This window comes from Euleptes europaea, chromosome 4 (assembly GCF_029931775.1).
Source record: "Euleptes europaea isolate rEulEur1 chromosome 4, rEulEur1.hap1, whole genome shotgun sequence".
Classification (NCBI taxonomy): Eukaryota; Metazoa; Chordata; class Lepidosauria; order Squamata; family Sphaerodactylidae; genus Euleptes; species Euleptes europaea.
The window spans coordinates 6561835-6581167 of NC_079315.1; positions in this window are offsets into that span (position 1 = coordinate 6561835).

The following is a 19333-nucleotide window of genomic DNA, read 5'->3' on the forward strand; positions in this document are numbered from 1 at the left end:
GAAAAATGTGGGGGGAACATCAAAGCAGCCACCCCACCAAAAAACAGTGTGTTGCAGTGGTTAAAATTTCAGACTAGGATCTGGGAGACCTAGATTCAAATTCCTGTTCTGCTATGGAACTTCATTGGGTGACCTTGGGCCAGTGACTCTTAGCCTAACCTACCTCACAGGGTTGTTGTGAGGATAAAAGAGTGGAGAGGTGAACAATTGAAGGTACTTTGGCTCCCCATTGGGGAGAAAGGTGGGTGCACCTATGAAGTAAAGAAATACTAAATATAGAAGAGGGGAGGACAGATAAAAAGTAGGCTGGTGGATGGGTAGGAAGGTCAGAGTAGGGCTGCCAACTCATACCTGGTGAGGGACTTCTCTTCTTCCTAGACTCTATGGTATACCATGGAGTTGGCCCTTCAAAGTAGCCATTTGCTCTGGAACTAATTTATATTGTGTGGAGGTCAGTGGTAATTCCAGGAGAACTCCAGCCCCCACCTGGAGGTTGGCAACTCTACCTTCTACCCAGGGAAGCTTTCATTCTAAAAAGAGCACCTCTCTTAAGCCAGTGGGAGTCCACTCCTGTCTCCAGGCGACACGCGAGCCAGCCCTGGGTCCAATTCCAGAGAATGCCTCCTGGGATTCGTCAAAGAAAACATCTGTCTCGTTCATTTTCTATTTATTTTTGACTGGGAGTAAGGAACGGACTTGCAGAGAGAGCCCACCCCAGGGGGGTTTAGAGCCCCGGTCACCCTCAGCTGCTGGGCTGGCAACGCGCGTGTCCCAACACAGAGGAAGATTCATAAACGGTCTGCGTTCTATTTTCGGAGTGACCCGACTAATCTCTCCTTTGGAGACAATGCCGGCCCGGCTGCTCTGACGTGCTTTTTCGGCAAGAGGCGGGCAGGCAGCGAGGAAGCCTGCGTTTGGAAAAGCTGCTTTCATTAAGCAGCGCTTCCCACGCGACATGATTCTCTTCTTCTTAAATCCCAATAGTCACGAGTGACTAGGGTTGCCAACCTCCAGGTACTAGCCCCAAAAAGAAGCACCTAGGTTGTCAGAATGATAACATTCAAGCAAAGACAACCTACTCTATTCTTTGCAAAAGTTTCCATTACATATATACTGTACCTATGTTGCACACAATATATCCATGTCGGCATTACACATGGAAACTCTCAGATAAAACAACAGTATTTATGGACCCTTACCTTAAGAAGAAATAGCGATATATGGCATGGACTTCACTTGCTACATATGGAGATTGTACCCTCTGTCTTGACTTTATGTATTTGTGTTTATTTAGGTGGTCTGTTAAGTTTATAGCACATAGGTGGGATAAATTGAATGTAGTACTATAGAGTTAGGATTTGTGTATAGTTTAAGTAATATAGAGTGAATATATTGTGTACAACATAGGTGCAGTATATATGTAATAGAAACTTTTGCAAAGAATATATATATATATAAACTTCCAGGTACTAGCTGGAGATCTCCTGCTATTATGACTGATCTCCAGCCGATAGAGATCAGTTCACCTGGAGAAAATGGCCGTTTTGGCAATTGGACTCAATGGCATTGAAGTCCCTCCCCTCCCCAAACCCCGCCCTCCTCAGGCTCCGCCCCAAAAACCTCCCGCTGGTTGCAAAGAGGGACATGGCAGCCCTAGATGGTCAGACAAGAAGGTGTCTCATTCTGTATTTCTTCAAACTACCCCCAGGTGGGGCCTGGAGATCTCCTGGGATTACAACTGATCTCCAGACTACAGGGATCAGTTCCCCTGGAGAAATTGGCCGTTTTGGAAGGCAAGGCATTATATCTGGTGTTGCTATCCTCCAGGTGGTAGCTGGAGATCTCCTGGGATTACTACTGATCTCCAGGTAAAGTTGCCAGGTCTCCCCCCACCTCCACCCCAGCAACCAATGGTGGCTTTCTGGTGCTGGAACAATGCGACCCAAAAGTTATGTGGATGCTCTAACAATCACCTCCCCAAACTCTATGTTTTCCATAGAGTTTGGGAGGAGTGTGCTAGAGCGTTTGCATCACTTCTGGGTAAACCACAGAGTTTTCAGAGGCAAATGCTAGAGCATCCACGTCACTTCTGAGTTTACCTGGGTTACCTGGAAGTGAGGATCACTCCCCTCCTTCAGCTGACCCTCTTCTGCCTGTAGGGTTGCCAACCTTCAGGTACTAGCTGGAGATCTCCTGCTATTACAACTGATCACCAGGTGACAAAGATCACTTCCCCTGGAGAAAATGGCCGCTTTGGCAATTGGACTCTATGGCATTGAAGCCCCTCCCCTCCTCAAACCCCGCCCTCCTCAGGCTCCACCCCAAAAACCTCCTGCCAGTGGCAAAGAGGGGCCTGGCAACCCTGTTACCAATGTCCAGGTGGGGGCTGGAGACTTCCCAGGATCACAACTGATCTCCAGGTGACAGAGATCAGTTCCCCTGCAGAAAATGGCTGTTTTGGAAGGGGGATTCTATGGCATTATATCCACTGAGACCCCTCTCCTCACCAAACTTCACCCTCCCCAGACTCCACCCCCCAAATCTCCAGGAATTTCCCAACCTGGAGCTGGTAACCTTAGACCCCGCTGAGGTCCCCCACTCTCCAAACCCCATCCTCCACAGGCTTCACCCCCAAATCTCCAGGGATATGCCATCCGGGAAATGGCAGCCCTACTTAGAGGACCGTCAGGTTCAAACTGCCTTGCTTGTACCTCAGCAGGGTATTCCTTTAGCTAGGACAGAGGGAAACAGGGAAAGCTGAGGATATGGGGGCTGTCAGGAGGAGACAAAGAGGGGAGTGGAATACAGGGGAAAGTGAGGCGCCCCTAGGGTTGCAAGCCAGGTCCCTCTTTGTCCCCAGCGGGAGGTTTTGTTGCGGGGCCTGGGGAATGCGGGGTTTGGGGAGGGACTTCAATGCCATAGAGTCCATTTGCCCAAGCGGCCATTTTCTCCAGGGGAACTGATGGGAAGAGGCCAGGGCTCAGTGGTAGAACATCTGCTTGGCATGCAGAAGGTCCCAGGTTCAATCCCCGGAATCTCCACTTAAAGGGACCAGGCTAGTAGGTGATGTGAAAGACCCCACCTGAGACCCTGGAGAGCCGCTGCCAGTCTGAGTAGACAATACTGACTTGGATGGACCAAGGCCCATTCAGTAGAAGGCTGCTTCATGTTTCCATGTGTTCATGTGATCTCTATCAGCTGGAGATCAGTTGTAATAGCAGGAGATCTCCAGTTAGTACCTGGAGGATTTGCAACCCTAGGTGCCCCCACAAGTCCATACAGGTCCCCCCCCCCATGCAACCGGGCCAGACTTTTCCCAGGAAAAGGCTGCCGAGGGAAGGAAGCTCATCCTCTCTCGTTTACATTAGGAAAGTATATTTTTAACAGTAATAGAGGGGAAAGGCTTCTTATTCATGGGCGTCTGCAGCCCCGCTGGGGGTTGCTTGGTGGTTCTGGGAAGGAACATTTGCCCGATTGCTCGGTTTGTGTGAGTGGGCCTTATAATTCTGCGGTCCTCCTCGGCTAAGAAGCAGCCTTTGTTTATTGATGTGATGTCTGGAAAGTTCCCATAGATGGTGGATTATTAGAGAAGGGCAAACGTGTCATTTGCGAGGTCAGGCTCGCTAGAGGAATTGGGCACGTTAGTGTAAGACGTCCTCCTCCTGTGAAGCAGAGTTTTCAGCTTCATGGGAATCACGTGATCCCACTGCCTGGCTCTCCCCAATGTCCTCCTGTGCCCTTTGGCATCGCAGCAAGGCGAGGCGAATCACCACCGTTATTATCTGCTGCAAGCCAGGCATGGCGCTCCCTGGAACAATGCCTCTTTCTTCCATCGGTGGAAGGTTTTCCTGGCAGGGGAAGTGAAGAGACTGCGGGTGACAACTCCCTCTCTGCAAACGGTGGCTACATCCGTAAGGGTTGCCAGCTCCGGGTGGGGAAAGACCTGGAGATTTTGGGGGGTGGGGCCTGAGTAGGGCGGGATTTGGAGAGGGGAGGGACTTCAATGCCGTAGAGTCCAATCGCCGAAGCGGTTGTTTTCTCCAGGGGAACTGATCTCTGTCAGCTGGAGATCAGTTGTAATAGCAGGAGATCTCCAGCTGCTACCTGGCAATCCTACACATCTGCCCAGTGTTAACATCACCTGTCTGGATTGCCCAGTCCCAGTTAGCAGCTCCAGTACTCGGTGGAGGAGTCTGAATTCCCACTGTTTAATGCAAAGGGCTCAACAGTCTCTTTTAGGGTTGCCAATGTCCAGGTACTAGCTGGAGATCTCCTACTGTTACAACTGATTTCCAGCTGATAGAGATCAGTTCACCTGGAGAAAATGGCAGCTTTGGCCATTGGACTCTATGGCATTGAAGTCCCTCCCCTCCCCAAACCCTGCCCTCCTCCGGCTCCGTCCTCAAAACCTCCCGCCAGTGGTGAAGAGGGACCTGGCAACCCTAGTCTCTTTGGAGTAGGACTGATAGCTCCAAGATAGAAAATTCCCAGAGGTTTAGGGGGTGGAGCCTGGGGAGAGTGGAGTTTGAGGACAGGAGGGACCTCAGCAGGTTATAGTACCATTGAGTCCACCCTCTAAAGCAGCCCTTTTCTTCAGTGAACCTGATCTCTGTCATCTGGAGATCAGTTGTAATTCTGGGAGATCTCCTGGTCCCACCAGGAGGTTTAATCAAAACACAAAGGTAGGTAGATGAAACTAGAATGCCATATACGTATAATGTTTGGCTGCACGTATAAAGAAGTCCATCAGCGTTATGTATGGAATACAAACATTGATAAAGTCTGAAGAAAAACATTGATAAAGTTTTGCGGCGAACAACACAGCAAAGACGGTCTTCTAGAAGTAATCCGTTTCGTCCTCAGACTTCTTCAGTTCCTTCTGAATTCTGCCATGCACTCGAAGAAGAAGAAGAAGGAAGAAGAAGAAGAAGAAGAGTTGGTTTTTATATGCTGATTTTCACCACCACTTAAGGAAAACTCAAACCAGCTTATAATTACCTTCCCTTTCCCCTCCCCACAACAGACACCCTGTGAAATAGGTGGGGCTGAGAGAGTGTGACTAGCCCAAGGTCACCCAGCAGGCTTCATGTGTAGGAGTGGGGAAACAAATCCAGTTCACCAGATTAGCATCTGCCGCTCATGTGGAGGACTGGGGAATTGAACCTGATTCTCCAGATCAGACTCCACCGCTCCAAACCACTACACCACACTGTGATATATGATATAACACATATCACAGTAGCATACAGCTTGCATGCAACATTCTAGGTAGTGTGTAGCTTACAAGCAGCTTACGTCTTGTGTTCCAATATATGTGTTCCCACCTGGAGGTTGGCAATCCTACTTTGGAGGTCCTGCTGAACTAAATCGGAGCAATAGTTGCACGTGAGAAATTTCAAGATTGAAATGTGCTAACCAAGGGAAACAGCCAGAAGGGTTGCCAACTTGCCAACATCCAGGTGAGGCCTGAGGTTCTCCCAGAATAACAACAGGTTATAGACAGGTTACTATGTTGTCCGTTTAGAGTGGATTGCCAACCTGGATTCTCTACTTCATTGGCGTGCCTTTCGCACTAGTTTATGGTTTTGAGCGGAAGACCACGACCAGGACAGAAGAAACCTCAGTGAAAAGGGACTTCTACCGGAACCCCTTCTCTTCCTTAGTTGGTCTCACTACGATTTTCTCTACGTGCTTTGACTTCCAATTGAGGATGGTTGTATAGCGCTGGAACCTATTGGGTTACCATTTGTATGCTTTGGGACTTTGTCAATGTCAATTGCAGTTTGCAAAGTTGTTTGTTATGGTTCTGTCGGTGTAGTTTTTGTATGCTTGTGTGGTATTTGTTGTAACCTTGCAGAATGGCAAGTGTGATTCTCTAAGACCGTGTTGGCGAACCTATGGCACGCGTGCCGACTCCGGCACGCGTAGCCCTCTCTGCCGGCACGCGCGGCTAAACTGGGCGACGAGGGCTTTGAACTGCTCTGCGCTGCAGCGCGGAGCAGTTCAAAGCCCCCGCCCCCTTCCCTGCACTCCCTGCCGCCCAGCTGGGTGGCAGGGGCTTAGTACCCCCCCTCCTCTTGGATTCCAGGCATGCGGTGGGGAGGAGGCACGCGCTCGGGCGGCTTCTTTTTTTCGCCTCCTCGGCGCGTGCGCGCACAATGGCCGGGGCCGGCCGCGACGGGGCTCCCTGGCTGACGCCTCTGCGGCCGATTGCTGCTGCTGCTGTTGCTGCTACTGGTGGCCAGAAAAGCCTCTCCAGCCTCCCCGCCCCCCTGCTCCAGTCTGCCAGGGCTGCTTTTGCATTTGCAAAGCCTCTCCCGCCACCCCGCCACATCCCGGTCCCAACTCTCTGGCGGCTGGCGCAGGGACTGGCAGGAGGGGCCAGCGGCACGGCGGCTCCTTCCAGCCGCTTCCCACGGCGCGATCCTGAGCCCGGGCTGCTGAGCGTTTGCAAGGCCGCCCGGGCCGCCCGAGCGCTCTCTCTCGGTGCAAACGCGTTGCAAACAGGTGGAAGGGGGGCAGGGTTTGGGGGGGGAATGGAGCAACGCGTGCATTTTGCAAAATAAAAAAGTGTTTGTGGGGGGGGGGGTTGCACAACTAGTGGCGAGCCCGATTTTAAAAGCCGATAAGAAAACCTTCGTCTCTAGAGATCTGAGAAAGAAACTGTTTTGTTTGCAAAATCGGGGGTGAAGGAAACGACCAGGCAGGATTTGAAAGGCAGGGATCTGCAAGGGAACATGCTGCCGGAAGATCTGGGGGGCGAAGGGGAGCGGAGTTAACGCGGCCTGGGGATCATCCCGTCATTTCTCCCCCCCCCATGACTGTTGGGGGGGTTGTTTTCTTCAGGGGTTTGGCAGCGTTGCGAAGCGCCCAGGCCGACTTTAGTGGCGTGTCTATTGATCTCAAGGCTATTCCCAAGGCTGCATCCCCTGTGCGTGTGTTGGAGGGGAAGCGCCGTTAAAACTTGTTTCTGCGTTTAGGATCGCACTGCACCACTGTCGAGTTTGAAAAACGACTCGGAAAGGAGCCCCAGTGCAATAGCAGGGACTTATTTCCAAGTGAGTTTTTCTTGCTGTTTGTTTTTAAGGACTGCGCTGTCTTTAAACGGGCGATCCTAAGCCTGCTTACTTGCGAGCAAACCCGGTTTAACTTAGGGGCGCTCACTACAATAGGAGATCGGCCGTCCATCCGGCACCAGCCTGGGGATGCTTACTCAGGGGTAAGCCGCTGAACGGCAGGAGGAGGACCAGAGCGGTAAATCTTCCAAGGAAACCTGCGCAGGGGTGCCATTTGAACGCAATCCCCTGCGCGCTCCGCATGATCTGCGTTTTTACTCGGGAGTAAGGCCAGCGGGGTCCCAAGCAACCCGCTGCAGCAGAGCAGTTCAAAGCCCCTGCCCCCTTCCCTGCACTCCCTGCCGCCCAGCTGGGAGTCCAGGTAAGTTGTTTTTTCTAAACTGAAACCTCAGTATTCAGGTTAAATTGCCGTGTTGGCACTTTGCAATAAATAAGTGGGTTTTGGGTTGCAGTTTGGGCACTCGGTCTCTAAAAGGTTCGCCATCACTGCTCTAAGAGCACATCTATTGCACGCTGTGATAAAATCAATATACACAACCGTGGTTTTGTTTTATATTTATTGTTATAAGCATTGACTGAACAGTTTCTCATTTAGTCATTAGTGCAGCTTTTTGGAACATCCAGGTGAGGGCTGAAGTTGGGGTTTGGGGAGGGGAGGGACTTCAATGCCATAGAGTCCAATTGCCCAAGTTGCCTTTTCTCCAGGGGAACTGATCTCTGTCGGCTGGAGATCCGTTGTAATAGCAGGAGATCTCCAGCTAGTACCTGGAGGTTCACTGGTAAGAATACACCAATACTATAAAGTAGATTAAGCAAGGTAATAGTACTTGGCTCCAATATAATAACACAAATTCAAAATAGCTTAAATGCACAATTTACTTAACATGACAACAACCAACATAAACTGTGAAAAGTGCAAAAACATCAGTGATTCTTTGAGAGAAGCAATGAAGGAACGAACAGCCGTAGAGGCGCTTTGAGATCTCTAAACATTTAACCTTGACAAATTGTATATTGAATCTAACAGCTTGACGTTTGAAGATCCAAGCTGAACTTTGGCTGAAGAAGCCACTTTGTGGTGGTGAAAGCGTGATTGTTAATCCAGACAACGTTTCCACATCATAGAGTCCTTTTGGACTGATATTGATGTTATTATACAATATTGTGATTACCTGGAGATACCTGTAACAAGAAGAAATAAGGAACATAGTAGAAAGAAATACTGGCAAAAAATACTTACAGTTATTCAGCATCTCCTTTTGGATCTTGTGTTTCGTCTTTCCTGTTTGTTTATGGATTATATTATTGATGTTTTTACACTTTTCACAGTTTTTGTTGGTTTTTGTCATGTTAAGTAAATTGTTGTCATGTTAAGTAAATTTGTGTTATTATATCAGAGCCAAGTACCAGTACCTGGAGGTTGGCAACCCTAGCTCCCTTCCTCTCCCCACAATCCCCTGACCTCAGGCACTGCCCCCAAATCTCCAGGGATTTGCCGAGCTGGAGTCAGCAACCCTATAACCTAACCTATCTCACAGGGCTACGATAAAAGTAAAATGGGAGATATGTGTATATGTGTGTGTGTGTGTGTGTGTGTTATTCTGAGCATTTCTGAGAGGCCGAAATGCGATAAATAAACACTGGCCCATGTCCAACAATGCAGTTTTTCTCAGGTAGGGTTGCCAGGTCCCTCTTCTCCACTGGCGGGAGGTTTTTGGGGTGGAGCCTGAGGAGGGCGGCGTTTGGGGAGGGAGGGGCTTCAATGCCATAGAGTCCAATTGCCAAAGCGGCCATTTTCTCCAGGTGAACTGATCTCTATCAGCTGGAGATCAGTTGTAATAGCAGGAGCTATCCTGCCACCACCTGGAGGTTGCAAACCTATAAACTGTCAGGCTGCTATCTCGGTTTCAGTATTGTTTCTGTGTTGGTACTGTACTGTCTAGCCTCAAGGCCGACCACACATACCAAGGCCTGGGAACACTGCTCCTGAGAAAGTTGACTCTGTCTGTGTATGCTAATGTTGTATAATCTCCCGCCATTTACTGCCTTATATTATCGTTCGGCTAGTGAGACTCTCATAGCTGCCATAGTTCCCTGTATGCACTGTATTGCCTTTTTGACCAGTAAAAGCCATCTGATTGGATTCTATACGACTCTGTGGTGATTTCTGGTTCGAAGGGTCAGGAGCTTACATTATGGCAGCTATCTATCTCCTTCTTTATTGTACTACTAGTCAGGCTGGAGCCCAGGAGGGTTCGCCTGCCGCTTGGATGGGAGCTGAGAAGCTCTCCGAGTGACCTATTATCCTGGATTCCTCTCGGAAGGATCCCACCCTGTTACAGGACATAGTCGCTGAACTCTTCAGGACTACCCTAGAGGTTTGCCGCTTGAGGGGACTGGTACAGGAACAGTGGCAATCTCTTAAAGGGACTCTCTGGATGTTGACGTCGGAGGATACTGATACTCGTTTAGATCTTCAAGACTTGGATCAATTACTGGACGATGCCCGGTTGGCAACTGAGGATTTACAAGTACTAACTGGACTTTTGGATAATCTTATTTCTCGAGAAACTCTTTCCTCTAGTTCTACCATGGCGGGAGCCCCGCCGGAGGGTTTTTCCCTGATCCCGGATGCAGCCAGTTGTCAGGCTGAGGCCAAGCGAGTCGCTATTAGCACCGCTCTTCTCCTTGTGGAATGTACAAAGGACACCCCGGTAGCCACCTTGGCTCAAGTTTTGACCTCGACTTTTGGAGCCGAGGCACCCGCACTGGCGGTTCGAGTACAACCTCTGCTGGGCGGGGAACCCGACCCCATACTCTCACTCCTGGAGACGGAACTTTTGCCGCGCATTACGGCGGAGGCTGCCCTAAGACTTGAGAATGCCAAAGTTCTTGCGGATCAGAAAGCCGCCGAAGCGGCTAAGGTCGCAAGAGAGAGAGAAGCTGCTGAAGCAGCCAGGGCGGCTGCAGCAAGAGCTAGGGATCGGGCGAACATGGACACGCGCCCCAAGGACAATGTACAAGGGCTATCAGGTCTGTCTTTTTCCCCGGCGTTTGTCCCGTCGCGCACGACCCAACGCGCACGCCGTTTGGCTGACCGACGTCGAGACTCAGGAGAGTCTGAAGACGAGGATCTATATGGGGATAGCTCTCAATGGGCCACAAGCTTCCGGACCAGTAAACCTCATCTTACTGGTGGCCCAAGTGAGGAGGTTCACCTCTTACGAGCCCAGAATCGGGAGCTCTCCGACCGTGTTGATCAACTCCAGGAACTAATGGAACGTATGCTTCAGGAGAACAGGCAATTACAACAAACCCTGATAGCCCAGAGACAGCCCGTTCCGATACCGGGTCAGGGGGTACCCATACAGCCACCCCAACCACCCGCTAATGTGCCTGCTCCACCCTTGCCTCCTGGAGCTCCTGTTGTTCCTCCGCCCGGACCACCCGTGCAACCGGGCCAACCTGCGCCCGGCCCTTGGAAGCAACTCAAATTGAGGACTACATACGACGGATCTCTCGAGACTTTGCCTTGTTTCTTGCATCAAGTGGACAGTTATATGCGAGAACAAGGACAACTTTTCCCCACGGAAGATAGCCGGGTGCGTTATGTAGCTTCCCTTCTGACAGGTAAAGCGGCTGACTGGATGGTCCTCCAGTTTGACACCCGCTCTCGTGCTATTCGTTCCCTCAACAACTTCATGACTGCCCTGAGGAGGAGGTTTGAGGACCCCTTCCTGGGGGAAAGAGCCAAAACGGAACTCTTACAATTAAAACAAGGCTCTGCTACAGTTCGAGAATTTGCCGATGAATTTCAACGACTGGCAAGTAAAATTGTAGGTTGGCCCGAGACCACCCTGATCCATCATTTCAGGGAAGCCTTGCATCCTGACGTTCTGAACTGGTCTTACATGCGGGGCGATCCCGATACCCTCGAAGACTGGATCCTATTGACCGAGGAAGTGGAAAGCCGCCGACGCTTTATTTCTCTCGTCCGTCAAAAGCACAAGGAAAAAGGCACCCAAAAGCCTCAACCCAAGGCACCACTGCTCGTCCCACGAAATCCTCCACGCCCGCCCCAGGAACGTGAAGCCCGATTTCAGAGGGGTGCCTGTCTTACTTGCGGAGAAATGGGCCACTTTGCAGCCGTTTGCCCGCACCGCCATGAATTATTTCGTCCCAGCACGACAACCCGCGCCAGAGGTCGTCCACCACGCAGAGGCACCGCGGCTACCCGCAGCGCAGCTCCGGGAAGACCCACACCCTCTGCACTCCATGCCGGGGACCCAGCCTCCCTGCCTTCTACCAACGACCCCGCCGGGTCTCGGATTACAAGTGCCCCATTGGGGGACAACTTTCCCTCTTCGGATGAGGAAAATCCTTGGAATTCTCCAGCCTTAAACCTGGAATCTCCCCTCGACTTGTCAAAAAACGGCTCCGGTCTGTGGTGAATGGAGCGTCTCCACAGACCTCTCAGGATCCTCCTATCAAACCGAATGCTCCTACCAAAATCAAAGAAGTGGACTCCACCGTCTACGTGGATGCAGTATTACAACACCTTAACGGTGGCCCACAACTACCTGTCAAAGCACTAATTGACTCCGGTTGCTGTCGCACTCTCATAAGCGAAGCCACTTTTGCTGCACTCAGAGCCGACTCTGAGGCTTTACCCGCCCCTGTCCAATTTGCCCAAATGGACGGAAGCCATTTCCAGGGGGGTCCAGTTGATCACCGCACCATAGGGGTGGCAATGGGAATTGGCTCCCACTGGGAGCAAATAGACTTCACTATAGCCCCTATCCGTTTTGAAGTGGTCTTGGGTATTAACTGGATTAAGGGACACAGTCCCAGCATTAACTGGGAAACAAACACTATCTCCTTCGCCAGTCCTATGTGCGATCAGCACCGGCAGAACTTTGCGCTGTTATACCCACCCGTCCCAGCATTGGCCTCCGATGTCCCAACGCTTCCAGTCCTACCTAACGTCTATCGAGACTTCGTGGTTGTCTTCGACCTTAAAGAATGTGACACCTTACCCCCCCACCGAGCCTCGGACTGTACAATTGAGGTAGTCAAGGACTGCACATTAACCAAAAGCAAAATTTACCCTATGAGCGCTTCCGAGCGCACTGTTCTCCGGGACTTCCTTGACAAAAACCTCGCCAGAGGGTTCATTCGCCCATCGAATGCCCCGAACTCGGCCCCCGCGTTTTTTGTCCGAAAAAAGGAGGGCGACCTTCGTTTATGCATTGACTTCCGAAAACTCAATGCGGTTACCCAAACCAACGCCTATCCTATCCCATTAATTTCTGATATTTTGGGACAGTTACAGGAGGGCCGGATATTCTCCAAACTAGACTTGGTGGAAGCCTACTACCGAGTCCGCATCCGCGAAGGAGATGAGCACCTCACTGCCTTCTCTAGCTGTTTCGGTATGTATGAATTCCTCGTGATGCCGTTCGGATTAAAAGGGGCCCCGGGGGTCTTCATGCAACTCATCAACGAAATCCTTCATGACTTGCTATATCGCGGGGTGGTGGTTTATTTAGACGACATTCTTATTTATTCAAAAACCATGGAAGAGCATGTCACTTTAGTCCGAGAAGTTCTGCAACGCCTGCGCAACCACCAACTCTTTGCCAAACTGGCTAAATGCGAATTTCATCAAAGCCAGCTCACATTCTTAGGATACATAATCTCCCACCAAGGTCTTCGCATGGACCCTGTCAAAGTCCAAGCCGTTCTCAATTGGACTCCCCCCACCAACCGCAAGCAAGTGCAACAATTTTTGGGGTTTGCAAACTTTTATCGCGGGTTCATTCCTAACTTCGCCCAAGTGGCCCTACCCATTACTGATTTACTAAAAACCAAAGGGAAAGCAAACACGGCTACCTTACCTTCCGCAAAAATCCTGTGGACTGATCAATGCCAAGCTGCGTTTGTAGCTCTCAAACGCCTCTTCACATCCGAACCCGTATTACGGCACCCGGACCCAAACCAAATGTTTGTTGTGCAAGTCGATGCCTCCGATGTAGCTATGGGAGGGGCCCTTCTCCAAAAAGGTCCGGATGGCCTTCTTCACCCTTGCGCTTACTTTTCGAGGAAATTTGCGCACGCACAATTGAACTGGCCCATTTGGGAAAAAGAGGCAGCGGCCGTTCACCATGCCCTAACTCTCTGGAGGCAATTCTTAGAGGGGTCCAATATCCCCTTCGAGGTTTGGACCGATCACAAGAATCTAGCTGCCCTCACAGGGTCCCATAAACTATCAGCGAAACAACAACGTTGGGCTGAATTCTTCGCTCAGTTTCGTTTCGTCCTAAAGCATGTTCCTGGGAAGCAAAACGTTCTCGCAGATGCCCTCTCCCGGTTGCCACAATACCCGGTAAAACTCGAGAGACCGACTGACTCTCTGTTCACCCCTACGCAAAGGGGAGCCCTTCCTGTACTGGCCGTGCAAACTCGATCTCAGCGACAGCATCCCAGATCCAGTTCTCCAGCACCTCCAACCCGAGCGGCTACCCAACCGCCCTCGCAACAGCAACGAACCGACGATCCCGATCCTCCAACCCCACCGGCTGCCCTACCGCCTACGACCTGCGCACCACCGCACGTAAGCTCTACCCCCATAACTACTCCTAAAACTACTATAGCCGGGGGGGGGGGTCCCGCCAAGATTCCCATCTCCGAATCCTTTTTAAATACCCTTCGGGACCACTGCCTTTCTGAACGCTCCACTCACACCCTACCCCCTGGGGTAATGGAACAGGGGGGCTCATGGTACAAAGACTCTAAATTGTACGTACCCAAGGCACTTCGAAAAGACGTTTTACACTTAGCTCATGGAGTAAAAACAGCTGGACACTTTGGATTCCTAAAAACTCTCCACTTATTGTGCCGACAATTTTGGTGGGGGGGAATGCGTTCCGATGTTGACTCTTTTATTCGCAGCTGCCCTGTTTGCGCCACAATGAAACGCTCACAAGGCAAACCCCCGGGGCTACTGCAACCTCTAGAAACACCCAACAAACCATGGGAAGTAATTGCTATGGACTTTATGACTGATCTCCCTCTCAGCGGGGGAAAAACTGTATTATGGGTTATTACCGACTTGTTTTCTAAGCAAATCCATTTGGTTCCATGCGCAGGAATTCCCTCTGCTCAAAAAATGGCCCGCCTCTTCGTGACGCATATCTTCAAATTACATTCGTTTCCGCGCAAAATAATCTGTGACCGCGGCAGTGGCTTTGTTTCCAAGTTTTGGAAAGCATTTCTCAAGTTGGTGGGGGTAGAACAGGGATTGTCTACTGCATACCATCCCCAAACCGATGGTCAAACTGAACGTGTAAATGCTGTCCTTGAATGTTATTTACGCTGTTATGTTAACTACCACCAAGATAACTGGGTAGAAATGTTGCCTTTTGCAGAATATGCCTACAATAATGCTGTACATCAATCTACAGGTTTTAGCCCATTCTATGCAGTGTATGGGCAAGAGTTTGGTCCTGTTACTCCCACAAGCACTGTGGAGGGGGAGGGAGATCCTGACATTGCTTCCTGGGCACACACCCTCCGTACCACTTGGCCTTGGCTCATTAACAATCTCGACCGAGCCAAGCGCAAATACAAAGCACAAGCTGATAAACATCGTTCCCCCGGGGGCGAACTGCGAGTGGGTAAATTGGTCTATCTTTCCACCAAAAACCTACGTTCCACCCGTCCGTGCCTTAAACTCAATGCTAAATTCATTGGCCCATTCCCGATCACACGGGTCATAAATCCTGTCACGGTGGAATTAGCTCTCCCGAAAACCCTGAGACGTGTGCATCCCGTTTTCCACATTAGCCTCCTGAAGCCCCATACGGCCTCTCCACGATGGCATCCCGATCCGCCCCCCGAACAACCCATTATGGTGGGGGGGGGAAGAGCACTTCGAAGTCTCCAAAATCCTTGACTCCCGTGTTCACCATGGAAACCTACAGTATTTGGTCCGGTGGAAGCACTTCCCCCCTGCCTACGACGAATGGGTTCGTGCACGAGATGTCTCCGCCCCCAAACTAGTCGATGCCTTTCACACTGCCTACCCGGACAGACCATCCCCCTTACCGACTGGGAGGGGGCCTTAAGGGGAGCAGGATGTCAGGCTGCTATCTCGGTTTCAGTATTGTTTCTGTGTTGGTACTGTACTGTCTAGCCTCAAGGCCGACCACACATACCAAGGCCTGGGAATACTGCTCCTGGGAAAGTTGCCTCTGCCTGTGTATGCTGATGTTGTATAATCTCCCGCCATTTACTGCCTTATATTATCGTTCGGCTAGTGAGACTCTCATAGCTGCCATAGTTCCCTGTATGCACTGTATTGCCTTTTTGACCAGTAAAAGCCATCTGATTGGATTCTATACGACTCTGTGGTGATTTCTGGTTCGAAGGGTCAGGAGCTTACATAAACACAGCAGCATAAGACAACAAAACACATTGATCATACTATGCAAAGTGTGCTGTATTCTATGTGCAGTGATCAAATACAGTGAACAGATTTATACAGTGATGTTATCTAAACAAATACAACTATATACAAAAGTTATACGTTCTTTTTTAGAACCAATGTCTTTGGAATCATTGTCCATATATAATCCTTTCAAGGTTGCCGCAATTGGGTGCCTTGTTTTTGAGGTGCATCACGAAGTCGTATCCTGTTGATTGCACTGACAATATGAAGTTGGGGTCATACACATTTCACAGTCCAGGGTGTATTAAAGGGGTCCAGGTTATCACCCTGTTTTGACCCAAGGTCTTCATTGACCCATGGTCTTCATCAGAGTATGCTATAATATACATATACATTATGTTAATCAGTTGTTCATTGTTATCAATATAATTTTGAGAAGGTAGCTTACTCCATAGAAAGAACCACGTTACAGCATTGCGTGGTTCATAAGCAAATTAGCTATATGATAAGCATTCAAATAATTCAAATGTTACAAAAATAAGCAGTCATAATAAGCAGCCTGGAGGTTGGCAACCCTAGGCTCAGGGCACGGCAGAAGGAGGGGAAAATAGAAAAGTCCCACTCCTTGGAGTCAGCAGATGGTTGGCTACTCGCCACCGGCCATCAAAATCCCCTCTTTAAATTCCCTGGCCACCCATCAGTCGACCATTACAGCACGATGGCCAAAATCTCAAGAGCGCATTCAGCGGGATGTTTGCTATTATATGTGATTTCAGCAGCAAGAATATTATATGCGCAAAAATGGAAACATCCATATATACCTACAACAGAAGAATGGCTTGTCAAGATGTTAGAATGAGCAGAAATGGCCAAACTGACTGCTTTGATCAGAGAAAATAACTTATCCAAGTTTGTGGGAAATTGGAAACCGTTTATGGACTTTTTGCGTAATACGGAAAAGAACGAATTGATGATTTGTGTGTTTGAAGAATGGAAGCATAAGAATGTGGGTATGATAGAGAAAACGTTTGATTTTTTTAGTTGTAAGAATAATTTAAAAAATAGTTTTGTATATGTAGCTAGAGAACAGGTTGTAATTTCTTATTTAGATTTACATTCAATACAAACGAAAACGGAAGCGGTTGGTTTTTTTTTGTCTCTGTGTTTGTTTTTTCATGTTTCCCTTTTTCTTTATTCTGTTTATTGTAATTCTGTTAACAATAAATTTAATAAAATGATTTTTAAAAAAGAGTGCATTCAGCTGAGACCACGTTGCTTTGCAGCGGCGGTTTCGTAGTTTCTTAACACATAAAAACACTCCCATGGAAATGTGCTTTTATGCCCCGGCATGCCAGACGGTACGCTGGGGAATGGAAGGTTTTTGGCCTCTCCCTGCCTCTCTCCTTTTAGAGCATGTTGCCATTTGTCAGTGAAACTGGAGCTTCCCACACACCGCCTATATTTTCTTATGGGTCCTTCTGCTTGCCAGAAGGGGTTTTTCCCCCCCTCCGCGAGACTGTGCAACGTGCTGACAGATCCACCCCTGATTCATCTGCTCAGATTACTGTGTGCGGGAGATTAATTTAACTGTATCCATTTCGAGCCTGGAAAAATTCCGTCTGTACCGCCAGGTCTCTAGGACTGGGCCTGTATGACCATGAATAGGGTTGCCAGGTCCCTCTTCGCCACCAGCGGGAGGTTTTTGGGGAGGAACCTGAGGAGGGCGGGGTTTGGGGAGGAGAGGGACTTCAATGCCATAGAGTCCAATGGCCAAAGCAGCCATTTTCTCCAGGTGAACTGATCTCTATCGGCTGGAGATCAGTTGTAATAGCAGGAGATCTCCAGCTAGTACCTGGACATTGGCAAACTGGAGGTCGGCAGCTAGGGTTGCCAGGTCCCTCTTTGCTTCCAGCGGGAGGTTTTTGGGGTGGAGCTTGAGGAGGGTGGGGTTTGGGGAGGGGAAGGACTTCAATGCCATAGAGTCCAATGGCCAAAGAGGCCATTCTCTCCTGGGGAACTGATCTCTATCGGCTGGAGATCAGTTGAAATAGCAGGAGATCTCCAGTTAGTACCTGGAGGTTGGCAACCCTAAGGATGGCCCAGGTGAGCCCAATCTTATCAGGTCATGGAAGCTAACCAGGGTTGGCCCTGGTTAGTACTTGGATGGGAGACCACCACAGAAGACTCTGCAGAGGCAGGCAATGAACACATGAACACGTGAAGCTGCCTTCTACTGAATCAGACCCTTGGTCCATCAAAGTCAGTATTGTCTACTGAGACCGGCAGCGGCTCTCCAGGTCTCAGGCAGGGGTCTTTCACATGACCTATTTGCCTGGTCCCTTTAACTCAGTGGTTCCCAACCTTTTTTTGACCAGGGACCACTAGGACTTTTTTGTTCGGTGCAGGGACCCTAAGGTTCAAAATAAAAATTCAGAGAATTTGAAAATAAACTTTAATTATAACTGTTAGTTAAACATTAAACTTAACTGGAGATGCCGGAGATTGAACCTGGGACCTTCTGCATGCCACTGATGCTCTACCACTGAGCCACCTGAGCAGATGAATCAGGGGTGGATTCTGGGAATCAAACCCGGTTCTCCAGATTTACAGTCCACCGTTCCTAACCACTACACCACGCTGTCCCAAGGTCACCCAGTGAGCTTCCAACGGCACAAGTAGGGATTAAAACCCGGGTCTCCCAGATACTAATCTGACACTCTTAACCTAGGGTTGCCAAACTCCAGGTAGTGGCAGGAGATCTCCTGCTATTACAACTGATCTCCAGCCAACAGAGCTCAGTTCACCTGGAGAAAATGGCCGCTTTGGCAATTGAACTCTATGGCATTTAAGTCCCTCCTGTCTCCAAACCCTGCCATTCTTAGGCTCCACCCTAAAAACCTCCCGCCGGTGGAGAAGAGGGACCTGGCAACCCTACCTTAACCACTACACCACACTGGATCTCCAAATATTACCTAATGCACGTGTTTTCTGTCAACTCGTTTCTCTTTCTTGGCCCTGTAAAATAGGTGGCGAGAAAAGAAGAGTCACATTATTCTTATAAAAAGAGGCTGACAAAAACAGGAAGGCTACGTATTCCAGTAAGACCAGAAACAATTTTATTAAATTATTTTCCAGATAAACCAAAGGATATTCGAGTTATGTTTCTCCGTATGCTAACGGTTGCTAGAACAAATCTTGCGAGATATTGGAAAAGCAATAAATTCCCTGATTTAAACAATTGCCTTGATAAGGTTAAAGAAACCTATGCTTTAATTAAGTTGACGTATTATAAAAAAAATATGGAAGAACTGGACACTTGCTGGAATTTAACAATTTTAAGGATGGAAAAAACATTCCAATGTGTAAATCGCAGAGATATATTAATCATGTGGATTTTAGATGAATACATAGAGTATTGCTTAGTTCATTGTTATGGGTATTTTCGTTATATTAGCAGCACGGTTTTAGTTTCTTTTCAAGAATTTGTATTATGAGTATCTTAGTAATGTTATATTTCCATTTTCTTTTATTGTTATATTCTCGTTTTCTCTTAATAAATTCTCTTTTTTAAAAAAGGAACAGGAAGGGTACACTCCCTACTGTCACTTCCCATTGATAAGAAAATTGTTTCCCATGCCACAGCCAAAGGAATCATAGAATCAGAGTTGGAAGGGACCACCAGGGTCATCTAGCCCAACCCCCTGCACAATGTAGGAAATTCACAACTACCTCCTCCCCACACACACACCCAGTGACCCCCATTACATGCCCAGAAGATGACCAAGATGCATTCCCTCTCATCATCTGC